This window comes from Hirundo rustica, chromosome 3 (genome assembly GCF_015227805.2).
Source record: "Hirundo rustica isolate bHirRus1 chromosome 3, bHirRus1.pri.v3, whole genome shotgun sequence".
In the NCBI taxonomy this organism is placed as follows: Eukaryota; Metazoa; Chordata; class Aves; order Passeriformes; family Hirundinidae; genus Hirundo; species Hirundo rustica.
The window spans coordinates 41,109,827-41,121,528 of NC_053452.1; the positions used below are offsets into that span (position 1 = coordinate 41,109,827).

An 11,702-nucleotide genomic window follows, 5' to 3' on the forward strand; every position below is an offset into this window, starting at 1 on the left:
GTGCATGCAGCCAAAATTAATTCTGTAGTACTGGAGGTTACTTGGAAAAAAATGGTTCTTTACCTACCATGTCAGCAATCTGTGTTAATACATCAAGCTCAACCATTTGGGTTCACACATTCCAGAACCAGGCATCTCTCAAGTGACTGCGTGGAAGATGTACAAGCATATATGAAATTAATCTGGTCAATAATTCACTAAAGTTGGTCAAGAAGAAACTTGACTGTCTTCCCTATTGCCACAGGTCTGTGCACCTTCTTTTGCTTAACCTTAAAACAAAGTGGTGGGGTGAGAACTTGGAACATGTGCTACAAGTTCATCATGAGAAAACAAAATTTCTTTTGGTTTCTCTTACACAAATGAGGCAAAAATAATCTTTGTTCTGCAGAGATAACTTTTGAAATACAAAGATGTATCATGACTTCCTTCAAGATCCAATTTAACTGGAAGGCAGTGCAGTGCTGCTCCTTTCTTTTGACTTCATCTCCATTGGATGCTCTGTGTGTTTTAAGGTAGAAGAGGTGCTTTCTGATGGACACCGAATCCTCGCTTTCCACATTGGTACTGAAAAGGAGATTAGGGCTGATAAAAGGATGACAACAATTAGATTTTCCAATAGAGATGTAAAGAAGATCATGCTGGATCAGAGGGTGGTGGGTAACTTTTTGTTTTCTTTAAGGAAAATAAAATGGTTAACTGATTTTCCAGCAAGGTTCTATAATTTATCTTGATCTATCAGTTCTGAGAGAAACTGATGAGGAAGAGTGTTGGATTAATAACCCTGAGAAGTGAAACTGCTTTATCTACAAAGGCAGGAGTGGAAAGGTGTGAAGGTAACAAAGAAGGAACAGAGGAGTAGCTGGCCAAGTAGGAGACTGAACAAAGGCAAGGGGCATGGGCAGGCATCTGAAGCAAGGAGTGGTTTTTATACATTTGTAGAGCAGGTAGCACAGAGGTTTCTTCCATGGCAGGATTTGTAAGTATAAATAGTTAACAATAATGCGTGGCAGCACTGGGATTATTTTAAATTAATAGTTCATGGATGAGAGCCAAAGCATAGAAGTGGGAGGATGACTTGCACGTGCACACTGTTCTCCTGCACACTACAGAGGTGAAAGTAGCATCACCTGGACACAATCGTGAGGGTGAATGAGAGGAAAGAACAGCAATGTAAACATAGCTACTTTTATGGATAGCAGATGCAGAAAATGACCTTGAAATGACTTTTTAAAGATGGCTTACTTTTGAGCACATTGTGATGTTTGAATCTGCTTATGCAAATATTGTGAACATGCTGCTATCATCTCATTCTCCTTCCAGAATTATTATTATGCAGATGCACAGGCAACTCACACTGCTTATCCAGATGGCCTGGAGGTGCTGCAGTTCCCAAATAATCAGATAGGTATGCAAAAGCTCATAATGTGAACTGTATGTGCAGATTTATTTCTATTATGACAGTGTGGTCTGAATTCTCTAGCAGATTGGGTATTTTCTTGCCATTTCACATGGTCTTTGCATGTCAATTTCAGTATATTCCATCACTTCACTTCTCAGTTTCCTCCTACAAAGCAAACATAATAATGGAATGTAAATGTAGCTCTTCCAATTCTGATTATTTGATTATGTGATTCTTTAATTTCTTTTACTAGTATTGTACATATAATTTACATCCTCACTACAAAGTCAAAGTCAAAAAAAAAAAAAAAAAGAAAAAATCCTGACCTAGCTTTGTGTAAGGCAACCTGAAAGAACACTAGACAGACTTCTTAAGTCTTCTTTTCTACAGAAAAATATTATCCCAATAGCACTCAAGAAATTGTGTTCCCAGATCACAAAATTAAATGCCTCTACAGTGACGGACTGCAGGAAACTGTTTCCCTAGATGGCACAGTAGTAAAAGTAGAAAAGTAAGTCCTGTGTAAATAATAGGGATCATACTTTGGACACAGGTACAGCAACACTGACATTTAGAACAGCAGTTCATAGCTGGGAAATTTCCAGATGAAGGGTAAAAGGTTTTGTAAGATAACAAGGGTTTTGCAAGAATGTGGCAGTGAAAATTCAATCCCAACTTCAATGATTACTGGCAATTTGCCACTGGCGAAACGACTGTGAAATATTCCTCATTTAGTTCCATGTAACTTTACACTGGCCAGAGCAGCTGGGAGATCACCAGTTGTCAGTGCTAGCAATGTGGGTACTAAAGGACTCAAGATGAGGTCTCCTGAGCTCTATTCCCAGGTGTTTGGCTCCCCCTCTAATATTGGACAAGGACTGAGATTATCTCAGTTGGTTAGAACATGGTGTTAATAATAACACCAAGGTTGTGTAGTTTGATCCCTGAAAGGGTTCTTCACTTAAGAGTTGTACTTGAGAGTCCTTGTGGGTCTCTTTCTGGTCATATTCTGTGTATCTGTATTGTCTCTCTATTTCTCTGTGCAAGATGAGAAAAACAGCATCAGGGCTCTTTTACATGTCTCTTCTGGAGAAGAGAAAGGGTCTTGTTGTAAAATGGATTTTCTGCCTGCAAAATGCCTTGAGATCCCTGCATGAATGTAAAATTTGTATCCCACCATCCATTAGCTATTATACTATGTGTTGAAGTCTTTTTGTGAGACCAGATCTCTAATGTCATCCTATGTAAATCCTGAGGTTTTCTGCTTGACATTATTTTCCAGTTTCATTGCATTATGATAGCTCTGTGAGACAGGTTAATAAAAGACAGTGTTTTCTCATCACTTCATTCAGGAATGGAGATAAACTGGTAGTATTGAGTGATGGCCAAAGGGAGATTCACACTGTGCAGTTCAGGAGGAGAGAGTGCCCGGATGGCACCATGAAAACTGTGTTCTGCAGTGGCAGACAGGAAAAAATGTGCTCCACTGGACGAGCCCAAATCAAAGATGAGGAGGGTTATCTCATCCTAGATAAGAAGTTATTTCTTCCTGCAGAAGACTGCACTGGTGTATGTAGTTCAAAGCGTTTTCTTGGCAGGTCAGAACTGTTAGGAAGATTTAACTTAAGAAAATTAATGGATGGATAGGTAGGGCTGATATTACTTTGGCTCAGCAACAGGTGTTTAGATTGGAATAATGTTACCTGAATGAAATTACTCTTGAGCGAGGCTGAAGGAGATGCAGTCACACCCTTTTAGTGTATTCAACATTAAAACAAATACCTACAGTACTTCTCACCAAAGTGTTTCATGGTACTGATAACACTTTCCCTAGTTTTTCTGAAATTTGTTGTGAAAATGTCTACAATTAAGAAATATATTATAAGAATCCCAAATATATAGTTCTGTGCTGCCTTACGCTGACTAAAATAAATCTGCATAGGGGTTTTATTTCCTGAGTTAATAATCAAAAAACGTGTGGAAGTGATAAATGTTTCCAGTTTGTTTGGATTCTTTGGAGCGGAATTTCCCAGCATGTATCACGGCTTATAACGAGCTGGACATTAGACCAAAAACTGCGCAGGAATGGAGAGAACAGTCACAGATCTGGACGTCCCTTCCAACCAAAGTTATTCAAAAATTATATGATCATAATCTAAAACGTCTGCCTCATGAATTTGAAAATAAAATGTTATGTTTATTCCATCCTAGTGATTATTCTGGATCAAAGATCTAGATCTTCTGGATTTTCCTCCTTCAGAAGTCCTTCCTCTCTGTTGCTTTGTCTTTGAAATAACCTTTCCCACTATTGCTTTTATTCTTACAGTAATGCAAAAATATTTCTGGTCAGTGAATCTTTCCATCTGTAAGGTTCCTTGGATGGCACTTGATACTTAGAGGTATTAATAATTTATTTAATACGGTTGCTTTCAGCTGCAGTCCCCATAGACTGCCCGTCAGAAAGCCACAGAATAGTTTGGGTTGGAAAGGACCTTGAAGGTCATCTAGTCCCAACTCCCCTGCCATGGGCAGAACACCTTCTGCTAGACCAGGTTGCTCAAAGCCCCATCCAACCTGCCCTTCAACACTTCCAGTGAGGTGAATTTTTCCAAATCACTGAAACTCTTCTCTTGTAGAGCTCAGCTCATTACCTGCCCACTGACTGAGATACAAAATTATCTCCTTATGCCCTTCAAATTCCTGTAGCAACAAATACACTCTCATAGCATGCTGCTTTAGCCTTTTCTCACATGTAAGTGCAGAAATTGGAACATTACGAAATTGCTGCCTCATCTCTTCTGTTTCCAGGGGCTCACACAGTCAACAAATCACCACTCAAATTGCAGAGCATCTTTCAGGAAAGAGCAAGAAGCATTGCTGATATTGATCATACACATACTTCACTTTATTGATTTAATTATGAAGCTGTAAGCAGTTTGATATCAGCTGGTGTAATGATAAAATAGTATTGTTTTCCCTTAACTGCTTCATAACACTTCATAACATTCAACTACTGAAATAGTTAATATATTTTATTTGTTTTGTAAAATAAATCTCTGACTAAATTAAAATCAAGGCATCATTCTTTTCCATGTGTTTCACTAAGAATTTCAGTTCGTGCTACCTTATGCTGACCAAAACACATCTATGTTGATTTTTTCTCAATTAAACATCATAAAAAAGTGAATGTGGCTAGTGTTTTCAGTTTGGCTGAGAAACTAGATCTGATACCAATGTTTAATAAAGGACCATTGTTTTTATTCACAAGAATTCCTCTAACAAAAGGTCTCTGTTCTCCAGTTGAAATGTTGATGTTCTTTTTGTTTCTGTAGTAATCAGAAAACAGGCTTTGCTCATAGCTTTTAGCCTTAAATCACTGTTTACTATCCAACTACTTATCACTGAATCACAGAATCCTGTGGATAAGTAATCCCTCTTAATTGTAAACTAAATAAGGAACGATTTTGTTATCACATTGCCTGTTCCTTGCTTCATTAAGCACTCTTGACTCGACTTGCAGGAAACATTTTTACTTTGGAATAATTTGTCCCACACTCCTGCACAATGTGTGATGCATGGGGAGTATGTGCAAGGCAGTCTCGAGAGCTGTGCACAAGGGTGACCCTACTGAAGATTTTGTAGCATTTTTGCCAGCCTGTGTCCAACTGTTGTTTTACCAAGACACATTTTTTCAGGTGATATTTTATAGTAAATGAATTTTTGACATAAAGGACACACATTAGGTTTGGGGGAAAAAGAAGGCAGAAAATTCACCCACATGAATGACAGTCTCTGTCAGGTATGTTGTAATTGAGAGTCCTTCACAGATGAGTTCTGACACATCTGACTTTGTTTTTCACAGGCTGATTCTCATGCGCTCTCCCTTCCACCTTCCACTCGCCTCAGTTAACCAGAAGCATGACTCTACCATTTACAGTTCACAGCTGTAGGAACAAAAACAACCCCAAAATAATCCAAATTAAGTGTGACTGCATATTGTGCTTAAACTGTACCAACATGCATTGCTACTTCTCGATGTTTTTTGTCCTGGAGGATTTACAATGAAATTTTTATGAATGCTTCAGGGAGATGGAACACATTTGGGAATTAGTACTTTCGTCTTTTCTCAGGTTTTCCTGGCTTTAGCAAAAACATGCTACAGCCAGTATTTGGCCTTAATTTTTTTTCACATTTAGAATATGCCTTTGAACAGAGTTAGTTCTGTTCAGACAGCCAGGGGTGTGGGCCTCTGGTCTTTATCAGAGGAAATATGTGTGTGGTTAGCTCAGAGTTGCAGAAGTCAGGTGTAGGTAACCAGCAAGTGAGTTGGGCAGACTTGTGTGGAGAATGCCCAGCCTCCTGGGATTTGTTTATTTTAACTTCACCATTTGCTCAGAAGGGTATTTTTGGCATGCTATTTTTTTCTTGCATCTGGGAAGTCTGTGTTTTTCTTGGAAGTGCCCTGGCAGTTTTCTTAGTTAGGACAGCCACCTTAGGAATTGATCCTCCTGCAGCCTTCAGGGCAGGTTGTGGAGAAGAAGCAGAAGTACATTTCACCACTTTTTCATAAGTGAGCAAGCCAGGCACTCTCACCAGCTGTGCTCCAGGGCACACGCCTTCTGCCAGCCTTCATCCCAGCCACTTAGTTCGTCCTGAAAGTGTCAATCTGCTTGTAGTTCAGCAGGTCAGCAATACTGTGAAAAAGTTTTCTTCTCACAGTGTCATCCGTGGAACACCCTAAACACAAATCTGGATTTTATCTGAGCTCTAAAAACCAGGGCTTGAATTTGTCATGAACATTCTCATGGAGATGAAACTCCAACATCTTCAACACATCTCTTGTATCGTAGTCATCTGCCTTCACTTCCATCTTTAAGGTGACTTTCTTTGCACTGCTGCATTACTGGCACATTATACTAACTCAGTATATTGCCCTGCTCTGAGCAAACTCTCTTGCTTAAAATCACAAAGCCCAATGCAAAACCAACAGTAGACAGTAGGAAAATGCCCATTGATTCCAATGCTCTTTTCCTCCTCTGACATTTGCTGATTTAACTCACTGCTAATCTGCTATTCCACCAATGAGCTTCTCTCCAGTTCCTGAGGAGCAAGACACCTTCTTTCTCATCACTTCCCTCTCAAGGAAATATTGTTCCATAGAAATATACATGGATTCTGAATGAGATGTCATTTCCCACTGTATATAATGGAAGTGAGTGATGGACCCCATCTATTTTTTTAAGAAATGCATTTTGAGTTACATTGCACAGAGCAATTCTCTTATAGACAGTTCATGAAATGTGCTCCTCCCTACCCAGCTAGTTCACAAGACTCAAACTAAAGACCTATCCAGCTGGCTGGTGGCATAGAGGAAAAATGCCAATGGATCTGTAGATTTGAAAGTGTTACTGTTTCTCTCAGTTAATTTTTCTGGAAACCTACAGTGGTGAAACCCTACAATATAATTGTCCCTGAGGATTAGACCCCATGTTTGGGGAAGAGTGTGAGTTGCTTCACAGAGGAGTATTTGAGCTGAGGACCTTTCTGACAAAACATTAACACACCAACCCTTGCCTTCTCTCAGAAAGTAGCAAGCAAAAAAACGCAAAGTGAATGTTCTGTATGCTAGACAAGACCCTTTCATATCCTGTTATTGTAGTGATGCCACTACAAACTTGTTTTATCTTTTCAGGTTGAGTTTTAGCCTCCAGAATGAGTAACCACTGCCTTCCAAACAACTACAGAAACACCGGGGAAAATCACCTGGAAGTACTGCCTTGAGCAATGTGCAGTTGAGTTGGGGACTTTCCACTTTTCTGTAGAAAAAATTCCATTTATTGAAATGGAAAACTTTTTTTTTCTCTAGAGAACAAATGTAATCTTTTCATAGCTTTTAGTTTTAATTTTAATTTTCTTGTTTTGAAAATGTCAGAGTATTCTCTTTTCATTTTTTAAGAGATAATGGTTCTGAAAGACTTTTTTTAAAATGCCAATTTAGCTTTAAAACTAAAAGCCCAAATGTTAAATGAAATGCTTTACCCTTGTTAAAATGTAAATTAACATAATTCAAAAGTTTCACAAGTCACAGAATAGTTCAGGATTCTTGACACTTTATTTGAATGTGAAAAAAATAAAAAAATTAAAAATCTCCCAGGAAGAGAAAACATGTTTGTCTCTCCACTCTAATGTTTGTGGCTCCCTCCTGTGATGTACCCGTGTCATAGCTGTCCAATGCATAGAGAAATGTCCAAGAAGTTTTTCAGGAAGGCTGGGAAGCAGGATGGTGAGGTTAGAAGCACATGATTACTCTACCACAGGACTTTCTTCCCTGTGAATTCTTTCCTCTGTAGTGTGTGGGTTAAAAATAGTCCTGGACCACCTTACATTCTGGAGTGAAGGAATTGTTGCCTAAAAAAATAAGGGATTTGAAGCAAGCTTTGGTCTAGGGTATGAGGAGAAAATCTCCTATTGAAAAGAGACTTTAGTCAACATAAATGGCTGAGACTGGCCAAAATTTGAACTTCTGTAAACAATGACTTTCCATATTGCAAAGTACCATGTAATTCTATATTCCAATAGTAATAGGTATATGAGTATATTTCGCGATGTTCTACAATTAGACCTGCAGTAACCTTCCATCTCAGGTTTAAAGTGGTGTGGAAGGGAGGCAGCAAGGTCTAAACTGCACTGGAATTATTTCTGAGAATCCCCTTACAGATAAGAGACAGACTGAAGTTGAATTATCCTTAGTGAGAGGTTTCCTTGAGTGAGGGGTTTATAGGGAACAGGAGATAAATACGGTAAGCAGTTACTGAAGTATGGTTGTGATGTAATAGGACTTACATAAAATACCATGAAGGGGAAAGTAGCCTTGCTGTGTCTGTTGCAGTCAGGTGTCCTTTTCAGCCCCAGAAATCTGGGGCTTTGCTGCTGAGCTTGCACACAAACCTAATGTGGTGATCTCAGAAAATTAGGGTTATCTTTGCTTCCACTTTCTTTCCTGGGAATTCTTTGCTTTGTCTGCTTACTAAACAATGCTACGTCACATGCTAAGAAAAAAAATTGTAGCAAACAACAAGCAAACAACAATCAACCAACCAACCAACCAACCAGAAAACCAAAAAAAGACAAACACGTAAAAAAACCTCGACCATACCAAACTAAACAAGATTTACAGTAGCTGGTTCAAATCCTGGGGCAAAGATCATCAAATTCAGAAAAAAATTATGTAGTTGGACACAGCCATGGTAAAAAATTGTATGAGTCACCCTTCAGACTGTGGATAGCCTTATCTCTTTTGCTCTGCTTGGCAGAGCAACACTGTTATTAGCAGTGTTTCTGCTATTGGAGATACAGCCAGTGTGTGGTAAACCGTGTCATCACAGTCTCCACTAGGTAATCATATGTTAAGCTGTTAATAATGTCTGAACAATGAAGCTGTCTTTGGTGGTTTGTTCATATCAGCTTGTATTAATGAACTTCTTTCATAGCTCTGGTATTCAGGGAATGAAATTAAACTTTGACATTCAGGGAATACCAGTTTACAGGAAATTGGCTTACCAAACCTAGATATAACAAACATCTGCTTCAATTTCCCAGAGAATTATTTAATTTATTTAAAAACAAACCACTTTAACTAACAAAGAACACCTATCCACTTTTGAGACAGCCATATCACATATAAGCAGAAGCTCTGGAAGTGCAATTATGAAGGAGTAACTCTAGGATTAGGCATTGGTCTAAATGAATGAAGATATACTATGTATAAATGTGCATCCAGATGAACCCTCATCTCCTCACCAGCCTTCATTCCCAGTAGGTTCTATGTTCGGTCCATTCCTTAATATCTTGTAAACCCACCTGTGAGTTTGCAGACATTCTTCCATAATGCAAAGACAACCACAGTGGTCTCTGACTGTGCTCGAATTTAACACTCACGTACTGCTGCAGCCAACCAGCACCCAGAACCAGAGACCTTAGAATCACAGAACCAGAATATTTTAGGCTGGAAGGAACCTTAAAGACCATCTAGTTCTGACTCCTCTGCCATGGGCAGGGACACCTCCCGCTAGCCCAAGTTGCTCAATGCCCCATACAACCTGGCCTTCCCCATGAGGAGAGCAGGATGCCATCCTCTGTGACACCATGGAACACAGAGCATTCAGGAGACAAGTATCAACAGGCTTATTACCCACTGCCTGACTTAGAGCTCTTGAAGGTTTCAGGAACGTGACTGGGGAGAGATTAGTCAGGCTAGCACTTCAAATCCCAAAGCTAGCATCCATTGAGACTGCTACACCTGCTCTGGAAAACCTCAGAGCCAGACTGTTAAAAGCCATTGTTTCACTGCAAAATGAACACTGTTGTTGGGGGCGAGGTACGAGCATGTCTGGTAGTGAGACCTGCAGTGAAACGGGGTGAGCCTGCACCCTGCTGCTGGTCAAGCCCTCAGCACAGACAGACCTGTGCTATTTGCTGCCTGCTAGAATGAAGCAAGGCTTGTGGAGTCTTTCTTGGCCATGAAAGTACTGATGCCTCATGCCACAGCAACCTCAACTATCATTTTTTTTCTTACATTTCAGTGAATATTTGTTCCTAGCTGAACTTCCACCTATTTTTTTTTTTTAATTTATACTATGCAGCAAAATCCCTACAGCCTTTAAAATAAATGAAACCATATACGTTTTATAACTGTGTATTGTCCATGCATAGCCATGCAAGTGGCAATTTTCATTTAAGTCATGTCCAAGACTAATGGGCATCTTTATATTCATCCTGTCCCAGGCAAAATCATGTTCATTGTATTGCTGCCTGTAACTGTGGCTTTCATTCCCAAGGTAACAGAATTTTTCTTCGTGGTCCCAGGGCAATGGAAGTGTTGTCATTCAGGAAATGACTACATAAAGTCCTGTGAAAAGTCAAGAGGGAAAACCAGCTCCTCAAACCACAAGCCACAATGTCCTAACTCCTGTGTTGATTCAGTGTCAGTGATACTGAGGTCCTCAACAAGGTCAGGACATATTTTTCCCACTCCTTTGCCCCAAACCTTTATCACTGAGCATGGCTTCATGTGGCATGGGATATCCCTTTCATCACTGTGGTTTTGCCACGTCCCAATTTCTTGGGCACCTGAAACCTACTCACTGAGGGGGAAGAGTGGGGGAAAAAAGGAAGCCTGGATGTTCTGCGAACACTACTCAGCAATAGCCAAAACACTGGTGTGTTATCAACACTGTTTTAGTTGTAAAAATCTGAAACACAGCACCATATGGACTGCTACAAAGAAAATTAACTCCATCCCAGCCAGGCTCGGTACAGCAGTAAAAAGAGACACTACATTAAAACAAACAAACAAAAACCAAAAAAACAAACAAACAAACAAAACCACCAACAAACAAAAAAACCCACAAAACCACAGTGTATCATACTAGGTAGGGGTCATCTTTTTCTTCTGATGTTGTAGAGCATCCCATCTAGCAGGATCCTGACTTCGGTGTTGGGTTGTTACAAATAAAAAGTTATTACATTCACACAGAAGAGTTTTTCACCATGACGTTGACCTCAGAAATCCTCTTTGCTTCACTTGCCATTGAACATCACTTTGTAAAAGAGAATCAGAGGAGAATTCAGGGATGCAATGAAACATGACACTGTGTTTCTCTATGAGATGGAAACAGTGTAGGATGAAAATCAGCAGCAGCCTAGAATATCCATCTGTGCATGCTGGGCAAATAGGAGCCTATCAGGATTCCTCAGCCACAATAGTCTTGCCATTTGTATTTCCAACAGAGAGATCAACAGCATGCCTTTGAGCTGACAGGGCAAAGGTACAAGAGAAAGCTGCACCTGTGAGGGAGCCCACCTGTCACCTTCTTTTCTGCAGAATATAATGAATTTTACTTTATTACATGAGACCTAGAGAAAAGCTCATCATGTGGAAAGCCAAGAATCAACACAAGTGAAATCTGAAGGGGAGTCCAGATGGTTGGGAACAAGAAATATAAGAAAGACAGTAAAGTAGCATGAAGTTTGTTGCTAAAAGACCTAACAATTTGGGGATTTTTGTCACATAAATTGTGTTATTGTTGTCACACTGTGTGGTTTCTCATCCTCCTGTTGTGGTTAGTAACTGAGGGGAAGTAGTTTCAAGTGTTATCTCCATGGAAGGCAACAACTTAGCTAACTATATGTAGTTTATTTCCAGAGGCAGCACTAATTTTGGGCATGAAGAGCATTTGTCTGCAATTCCTTTGGTGCTGTCTGCCTCACACAGAGAATCTGAATGGTGTCATTACCAGTAATG

General features: G+C 39.7%; 1 pseudogene; it reads left to right on the top strand.

Moving 5' to 3' along the window:
• Positions 1-3,046, top strand: part of LOC120750014 (centromere protein J-like) — a 28,176-nt pseudogene extending 25,130 nt beyond the window's left edge.
• The last annotated feature ends 8,656 nt before the right edge of the window (positions 3,047-11,702 follow it).